The sequence below is a fragment of the Suncus etruscus genome, chromosome X (genome assembly GCF_024139225.1).
Source record: "Suncus etruscus isolate mSunEtr1 chromosome X, mSunEtr1.pri.cur, whole genome shotgun sequence".
NCBI classification, from domain to species: Eukaryota; Metazoa; Chordata; class Mammalia; order Eulipotyphla; family Soricidae; genus Suncus; species Suncus etruscus.
In genome coordinates this window covers 114,341,646-114,350,331 of record NC_064868.1, presented here as the reverse complement: position 1 = coordinate 114,350,331, position 8,686 = coordinate 114,341,646, and the positions used below count along the sequence as shown (strand labels likewise).

At 38.6% G+C, this 8,686-nt stretch overlaps 1 non-coding gene across 1 annotated transcript; it reads left to right on the top strand.

The window, feature by feature from the left end:
• The first annotated feature begins 620 nt into the window (after positions 1-620).
• On the top strand, positions 621-725 carry LOC126000379 (U6 spliceosomal RNA). Its single transcript, XR_007492718.1, has one exon. It is a non-coding gene; the product is annotated as a U6 spliceosomal RNA (small nuclear RNA).
• Positions 726-8,686: the final 7,961 nt, after the last annotated feature.

The window sequence follows — 8,686 nt, the reverse complement described above, 5'->3', positions numbered from 1 at the left end:
CCGGGTGTGACCCAAAAACCAAAAAAAAAATTTGTTATAATTTAAAGTTTAAAATTTGGTTGCTTTGGAGAGTAATACTTAAATGTTAAAATTAGAACGACTTTATGATTCAGAAGTTCTCTTTCTTGCCATGTATCTAAGGAAAACAAAAATACCAAATCTGAAAACAACAACAAATGAAACACTACATATCTGTGTTCACTGCAACACTATTTATAACAGTTAGGATCTGGAAAAAACCAAATATCCAATGACAGATGAGTGAAAAACATGTAGCAGATTATATAAAATCGAACATAATTCAGCTCTAAAAAGAAATCATGCCTTTTGCTAGAAAAATGATGGAGCTAGAGAATGTCATGTTAATGAAAATACTTCAAAAGGGATGACAGTTTAAGATATTATGCATGTGTAAATATAAAAAGAAAAATAATCAAGAATATAGACAATTTGCACTGAAATAAAATTTTTAGACTACAAAGGAAAAATGTGAGAGCATAGCCAATGTTCAATGTAGCTACATAAACAATTTAGCTATAGAGACAGTGTCCAAATCACCAATGTCTAGCATATCCATGTGCAATTGTAGCATCGATTACAATAATTAAAATACAACAACAGTGATTGATTCAGCCATACCTACTAAAATTGGAATAATGAAGAGAACATTAGTATGGTCCCTAAACAAGGATGACACATAAATTCATGACGCATTTCATATTTTTATAATGTAATGCTATGCAGCTCTTAAAATGAAGTAATAAAATTTGATTCTACATAGATATATATGGAAAGTATTATGCTGAGTGTAATGAGTCAGACAGAGATGGATAAGCATAGAATGATCACACTAAATTTGTGGGATATAAAATAAGTATAGTACTGTATTAATATCCAGATTCAGTAGATAGAGAAGAGGGCCAGGAGAGCTAGTCCATGGTAGGAAGCTTGCCACAAATAGTGAAGAAGTTTATTTAGGGCAAAGAAGGAACCATTATGACAAATATAGTTTTAAATTGTCACTTTGGATAAAAACTGGGTGCTGAAAGGAAATAAAGTGATATGAATAATACCTCTTCAGCAACATACTGAAAACCACAGTGTCTAAAAGGAAAAAAAAAGAAGAGAGAGAGGAGAAAAACGTCTGCTAGAGAGGCATGCAAGGTAGAAAGCCAGAAGAAGGTGTGAGGGAAACTCGGGACATTGGTGGCAGGAAATGTGCACTGGTGAGTGGTGCTGGACATGATATGACTAAAACTCAATCATAAAGAGGTTTGTAACTGAAATAAAAAGTAACTATGATGCTTAAGTCATTTTATTTTGTTTTTGGTTTTGGGTCACACCTGGTGGTGCTCAGGGGTTACTCCTGGCTCTATGCTCAGAAATCACTCCTGGCAGGAACGGGGGACCGTATGGAATGCCGGGATTTGAACCACCACCTGTCCTTGACCAGCTGTGTGCAAGGTAAACTCTCTATCACAGTGCTATCTCTCTGGCCCCTGCTTAAGTCATTTTTAAAAATTAAAAAATAATAAATATAATTACTGTAGCTCCTACCAATTGATAACTGTATAAAAAGACTTGAAGTACACTTGTTTTGCCCAGTTCTAGAAGATTCCCCAACACCAGAGTTTTGGAGAGCTATGAATGGGCTTAGTCTAAATCAATTTATTTTGTCAAGAAAGTGACACCTTTCTATCACAGAAGCAATTTCAGTAGGAGGCAAAATAGGTTAAAATATTATTAAATCACCTTGAGATGCAGAGTTATAACAATGTTCATGGTTGAATGTCAGTTATACAATGTTCAAACACATCCCTTTACCAGTGTCCACTTAACTACCTCACACCAAAGAGACTGGCTTTCATAATAAAACAATGACCACTGTTATGGAGAATGTCTGGGACTATTCACTGGTCTAAACATTTTGGGAAACTTATGAATATTCTTCAAAAGTCTAGGGATTGAGTTTCCTTACTGATGCCAGGGGAGGCCCCGGGGGTGACTTATCTGATGTGAAAAAGAGAAAGAAGACAGTCCCAAGAAGAGATTCCACAGCTTCCTCTCCACTGACCGTTGCCACCAAGGGAAGTGGAGAGGAAAATCTAAGAATGTGGACACTGATCTGGCAAGCAAAGCAAAATCAGTCCTATGCAGGTCTTTTGTATCTGTTGCCTTTCCTCAGTGTTGGGACCTGGATTCTGAACAAGGAGGGATGCCATTTTGTAAAGGCCACATGGCAGGCTTCTTCTCAGGTTTTGAGAGGGAAGAGATGGCATTTTGTAAGAACCACATGGGGTAGGTTACTAGCTTATTTCCATAGACACCACCCCAAGCTACCTGGCCAGACCAGGTAGCCTATCACTGAAGGACAAGGGAACAGTAAGAAGATACCCCTAGAAAATAGCCAATCATTTTAAAGATCATCAGAAAGCTGAAAACTCCCTATATCCCTTCCCTAAATAATCTTACTCATGACATTGGGTGGGGATTATCTCCTTTGGGAGATGGCCCAGGCTGGCCAGTGTGGGGGCCTTTTTGGCTGACAGATTAAAGTATTCAAGTTTTTTCCAGTTGTGTTGTCTCTTCCTTCAAGGTGACCTTTATAGCGTTATCTCAACCTGCCTCATATGGAACTTTTTACCTTGGTAAGAGTGCTGTTGCTAAGGTGGTTGCTAGGAGGAAAGGTTGGGGGTAGTTGAAGGTCTTCTTTGATATTTCTTCCATGGCCTTTGTTCCTGCAGGTAGGTGGTCTAGTCTACTCTGGGCCTGCTGAGGTGCCAAGGGAGATTCTTAACAATGATGAAGTAACTCCTCCAATTTCTGTCTCTTAGTTTTATTACATCTCAACGATTCATTGTCTTAGGGGACCCTTCCCTACTAGCCTGCCTGTTTCTATATGACCCAGCAAAAATTTACCATTTGCAAAATATAGCCTAGGCACCCGAAAACAATGTAGAAAAGGCACCTGCACGCCTATGATCATTGCAAAATAGACTTATTAAAAATTCACTTAGATAAATGCCAGAGGAGAGAAATGCATGTTTAAGAGAGAACATGGGCTTTTACTGAGTGGGGAAAGCTGAGAATGGCTTTTGGGAGGTTTTCTACGATTTCTCCAAATTGTCTTGGCCTGGTGTTCTCTGAATACATAAAAATTAAACTGCATGTAGTTGCAGCATTAGTACAGCAGGTAGGGCATTTATTTGTCTTGAACATGGCTGACATGGGTTAGATCCCTGATATTCCATATTGTCCCCTAAATAGCCAGATATTAAGCAGCAGTTTAGAGCATCTATGTACCTGAGCATCTCTGGCTGTGGCATAAAACAAATAAAAGAAAAAAAAAGTCAATCGGTTTTATTACTGAATGCCTTGGACTCTTACTGATCCTTTCATATTCTGATTAGCAACTTTATACATTAGCTCTTTCTGTGGGATCCACTACTCTTTTGGTTATGCCTCAATTTCTCCATCTCCAAAGAGCTCAGAATTTGCAACTCAATTGGAGGTGTTTTTGCCTTTGGGCTACTTTAAAGTTGGGCAGTTTCTTTCTTTAGGGGGCAGAAACACCCAGCAATGCTCAGGAATTTCCTGCTCTGCACTCAAGAACTACTCGCGATGGTGCTTGGGGGACCACATGGGATATTGGAGATTAAACCCTAGTTAGCTGTGTACCAGGTAAATTTCTTATCCACTGTACTGTCTCTCAGGCCCAATTTCAAAATTTCTCTGGGAGCCTGCTGTGTTTCTGGCCTGTGATTCTGTATCTCAATGGTGAATTTGACATCTCACAAGTTTTCCAGGTTTCTGAGATGGGTCATTTGTCTCAAAAGCTTCATGCCTTTTGGCTAGTTTAAGTTTTTGACCATATATATATTTCTTATCCAGCCCCAATTCTACCCTGGCTCCATTTATTTGCTTGTCACTTTGCCCTTTCAGTCATATTTCAGGAGAAAGACATCAGTATATAGATCATATTTATCCAGAAGACCTCCAATACATTTAACGCACAGGACATGGCATCATCAGACATTTTATTTTGTATAAGAGTTGAGTGTACATATAATTTTCTAGCCTCTTCACTGTTTCAATTTACTAAACCTAAATAAATAATAGTGATGCAGGAGCAGTGGCATGGCTCCCAGGTTCTTCAATATTTGGAAGAATGAAAATATTGAATAGTAATGATGCTCAGACTCAGAGTTAAGAATGGAGAACTGTTAAAAGAAAATTTGTGAAAATATATGTTAGATGCTTATAATTGCTCATATAGGTGTACAGATATAAATGCCTGTTAAGCCTTTTTTCACCTGCACCTTGTTGATCCTCTTACTCTGGAATTTCACCTTGAGCAGGAAATCTTTGCCACAATCCACCCCCATCTTGTCTCTCCTCTTGCTTTGGAATTTCACCTTGAGACACCAAGGCCTATTGCACTAGTAAACATTAGCCAATGCCCCTCATAAGAGGAACTCGACATATTTGGGCAAAAGAATGGACTTTTGTTCACCCCTCCTAAGTTTCTCATTTTATTTAGAAAAAGACAAGCTCACCATCTGATTTGACATTGCTTTTGAACCTGGACTAGGGATTGGTGCATTTACAAGCCCTACTTTCCATATCAACCCTCCTCCTTAGGTTCCTTAAACCTATAAAAGACACTTCCCTAAATTGCCTGGGGCTTCTGGTTTCAGTCCATATGACAGAGCCAGCACTCCACCTAGCTGGAATCAATAAACCTGTTTGCTGATTGCATTCTCTGAAGATTTGTGGTCTTTATTTGAGGTGGTGGGCTTTCTCGGGCCCTTAACAGACATTTATTGTAAGGAGAAGGAAAAAGAAGCTCTCATGTAGAGAGAAACTTAGAATAGGACTAAGTTAATATGGTTCCTTTATTTTTTTCTTTTTGAGGGGGGTTTATAAGAAAACATAATTTTTGCATAGGCTTTAAAGAGCTCTTTGCGTTCCTTTACAAAGAATGCAGGAATCATACTGAGAAGTCTGGCTGGTCTGAATTCTTTGGGTTTGGCAATTTGTCTTAGACATTGTCTATTATCTTATACTCCTTGGTGGGGCAGATTTCTATGATCCAGACTGAGATGAAGATGTGACCAGCACTTGGGTATAAATGTTATTTGGTCCATGGGGACAGATGGAACTGCTGTCAAAGACAATCTGAGGCATCCTCTTTCACCAGCATGATCTATAACAGCAGTCATTGTTTCGTATTTATGGTTAAATTAATAATTAGTTACTTTCATCTACTTCATCACAAGTAAGTCCATTGCTCTTTAGAAGATAAGTAGTCATTTTCAGGCAAACATCATATGCATATATGTGTATATATACTTTACATATAAAATATATATTAGGCACTATATAATATATATTATATTTAATATAATATATATTTAATTTATGCTCTATATAAATTAAATATATATATATATATATATGAAACACTAAATGTAATAGATGGCACAAGTGTTTAGCTTTGTTAAGTCTGGAACTCAGGATTTGCCACCCAAAAGACTACTAGAGAGACTGGAAGTAATGTAAATGCAAGGGCATTTATTCCAGCATGCTGGGGTCCAACATCTCCCAAGAAATGAGGACCCCAAGAATGGCTCATATAGCAAATTTTAAGGGTACATGTGGTTCAGTCTAGGGAATTCCCACCTCTGGGTAGTTGATCTTTAAAATTATTGGTCTGTAGTACAAGGTTGGGCTAGGATTGGTTATAGTTCAAATGTTGCATTAGACAGACAGCTAAGTGGGCTACACACCTCAGATCCAGGGTTCAGTGTTACCTGGCTATCTGTCCATTGTGCAGATGCAAGGTGCAGTTGTCATCTGGTCTGCTGTCAGCTGCTGTTTAGCCTTATATGGATGTATTTTCTGGCACATATCTCAGGATCTGGTTTCAGGAAATGGCTGTTTTCTGGACCTAATCTTTGTACCTTAAAACTAGAGTCTGTCATGGCTGTACATAGGCTCAGAGCAAAACCATGTTTACAGCAGTTAACTGTAAAGCAAAAAAGTTAAACAAGCAAAGTACAGAAGCCAAAGCAATGTTATTTCTAAGCAAAGGCACACCATACTCTAACATCAACATTTAGGTTACAGTTAATTTTAATATCTTATAGTAAAACTTAATATTACATGTTGATATATTACTGTCTCTATATATATGTACATATGTATATATATGTATGTATGTATATATATGTTTTTAGGTCACACCCAGTGATGCTCAGGGGTTATTCCTCACTATACTCTCAGAAATTGCTCCTGGCTTGGGGACACCAGGGGATTGAACCCAGGTCTGTCCTGGATCAGCCGCATGCAAGGCGGCTACCACTGTGCTACCACTCCAGCCCCTATATTACTATATTATATACAGTGTATTGTATATTATATACAATAAAACCTCTGATAATCTCATTAATTCAACTACACATTCTTTTTAATCAGTATGTATAATACAAGTCTTGATTTGTATTTTGATTGATGGCTTAAACTGCTAAGAACAATTAGAAGTAATTCTAGAAGCTTACAATTATTTTTTAAATATATACTTATCATCTTTACGAAACTATACCCTAGAACGATTTTATGCGATTTTAAAACAGTTTATGCCATGAGTTATAAATAGAGCAGGTACAGAAAAGTAGATCAAGTAAAAGAAATAGTAAAAGTAAACTAATTTTTTTTTTGTTTTGGGGGCACATCCTATTGTTTTCTCAGAACTTTCTTCAGGTTCTGTGCCCTGGGATAATTTCTGCTAGGAATGAGGGATCATATGTGGTATTTGGGATAGAATCTGGATCTATACACCAGAACCCAATTGCTTAGTCATATTGCTGTTTTAATTCAAACTGAATATTACTTTATCAATTTTTGTTGCAGGTAGGAAGATGGGGATGTACTGGCAATGTACATAGGCTAAGGAATTGTCTAAAAGTTAAACCAGGGGCTGGGCGGTGGCGCTAAATTTAAGCCTGCCTTGCCTGCGTTATCCTTGGACAGACCACGGTTCCATCCCCCGGCGTCCCATATGGTCCCCCAAGCCAAGAACGACTTCAGAGCGCATAGCCAGGAGTAAGCCCTGAGCATCACCGGGTGTGGCCCAAAAACCAAAAAAAATAAAAAAATAAAAAATAAAAGTTAAACCAGCCCATAAAACTGAAGGCTTTTGAGACAGACCTATTTTAGAAGCCTGGAAAACTACTCAGATGTGGAATACAAAGCCAATTGCAAGGATGACTTTCCAGAGGACAAGTGGCTGAACCCCTGGATGGAGAGATTACACAGCTGGAACAAAGGTGAAGAAAGTATCAAAAGAAGACCAACAGGGGCGAGAGGGATAGCACAGTGGTAAGGTGTTTGCCTTGCACACGGCCAACACAGGACTGACCCTGCTTCGAATCCCGGCATCCCATATGGTCCCCAGAGCCTGCCAGAAGTGATTTCTGAGCACAGAGCCAGGAGTAACTCCTGAGCGCCGCCGAGTGTGACTTAAAAACAAACAAACAAAAAAGAAGACCACCAACTGCTCTAAGTATCCTTCAGGTTGACTACCCTAGCAATGGATTTGTAGTGGTTGAGAATTGGGAAAATGATAGATTAATTAGAAAAGAAAAGGAGGCCTTAGGAGTTTGGCTCTCATCTGCTGGAGATAAGTGTTTCCTTCCAATTACCTTATTGCCCCTGTGTGTGGCATCTTCCTGAGATGTGTGTTTTTCTTTCAAGATTATTTTATCATTTTGGAGAAATGGCTTGCACATCCTTGTTTGAGATTTGAACTTCCACTTTCTACTCTTAAGAAGGTAACTCTCTTTCTTTCCATTTCCTGGTTAAACTTAAGGTTGTTTGTTTGTTTTGTGGTTGTTGTTATTGTTTGTTTTGAAAGGACCAGACAAGCCATGACAGGATTCAATTGCTGCAGTAGGCCTCTTACTGTAAATGAAGCAGTAAGTTGCCAAGAAATGAGATCACTTCAGCTAGCCAATGGAGTCCCCCACAATCAGACTGACAGTTGCTCATTACCACTCCACCCTCCAGCTAAAATCCTGCTTGCAACCACCAATGAGATTCCAATCACCTAGCACCCAATAAGCAGTTTTGCAATGAGTAGTCAATCCCTGCAAAGATAACCAAGCCCATTAGAAAATTCTTTAAACTGGATATAAAAGTAAGATTATAAGTTGAGTTGGGGTCACCAATTGCACTTGGTTGATCCCAGCATGCTGATTTGTGGTTCTCAATAAATTGCTCTTTGCTTGATTGCATCTTGAGTGCTCTGGTTATTGGGTTAGACTGGGAGACCAGACACAATAGTTTGTTTTTTCACTATTCATCTCCTCCTAAAATTCTTTTCTGTGAAAGATGATGATGGATCTGAGAAGACTGAGTAAGATTTTGTACTGACTTAACCATTACCTCAAAGAGTAGTTCTTGACTCCAGCCTGGGCCAAAAATCCCACCCAGGAAATTCTTTAGCAAGAAGCAAATTCCATGCCACCATTGCAAGTGGAACTTTGGTTCCACTCACAATCACCTCATAAGTTGGTAAATCATGAACTTTGTAGCATGCAGCTTCTCATAGTTAAATTTATCCATCAATTCTAGATTTCTCCAGGTACTTCTCTGGGTGAATTTGAGTAGAGATTGAAGTGTAGAT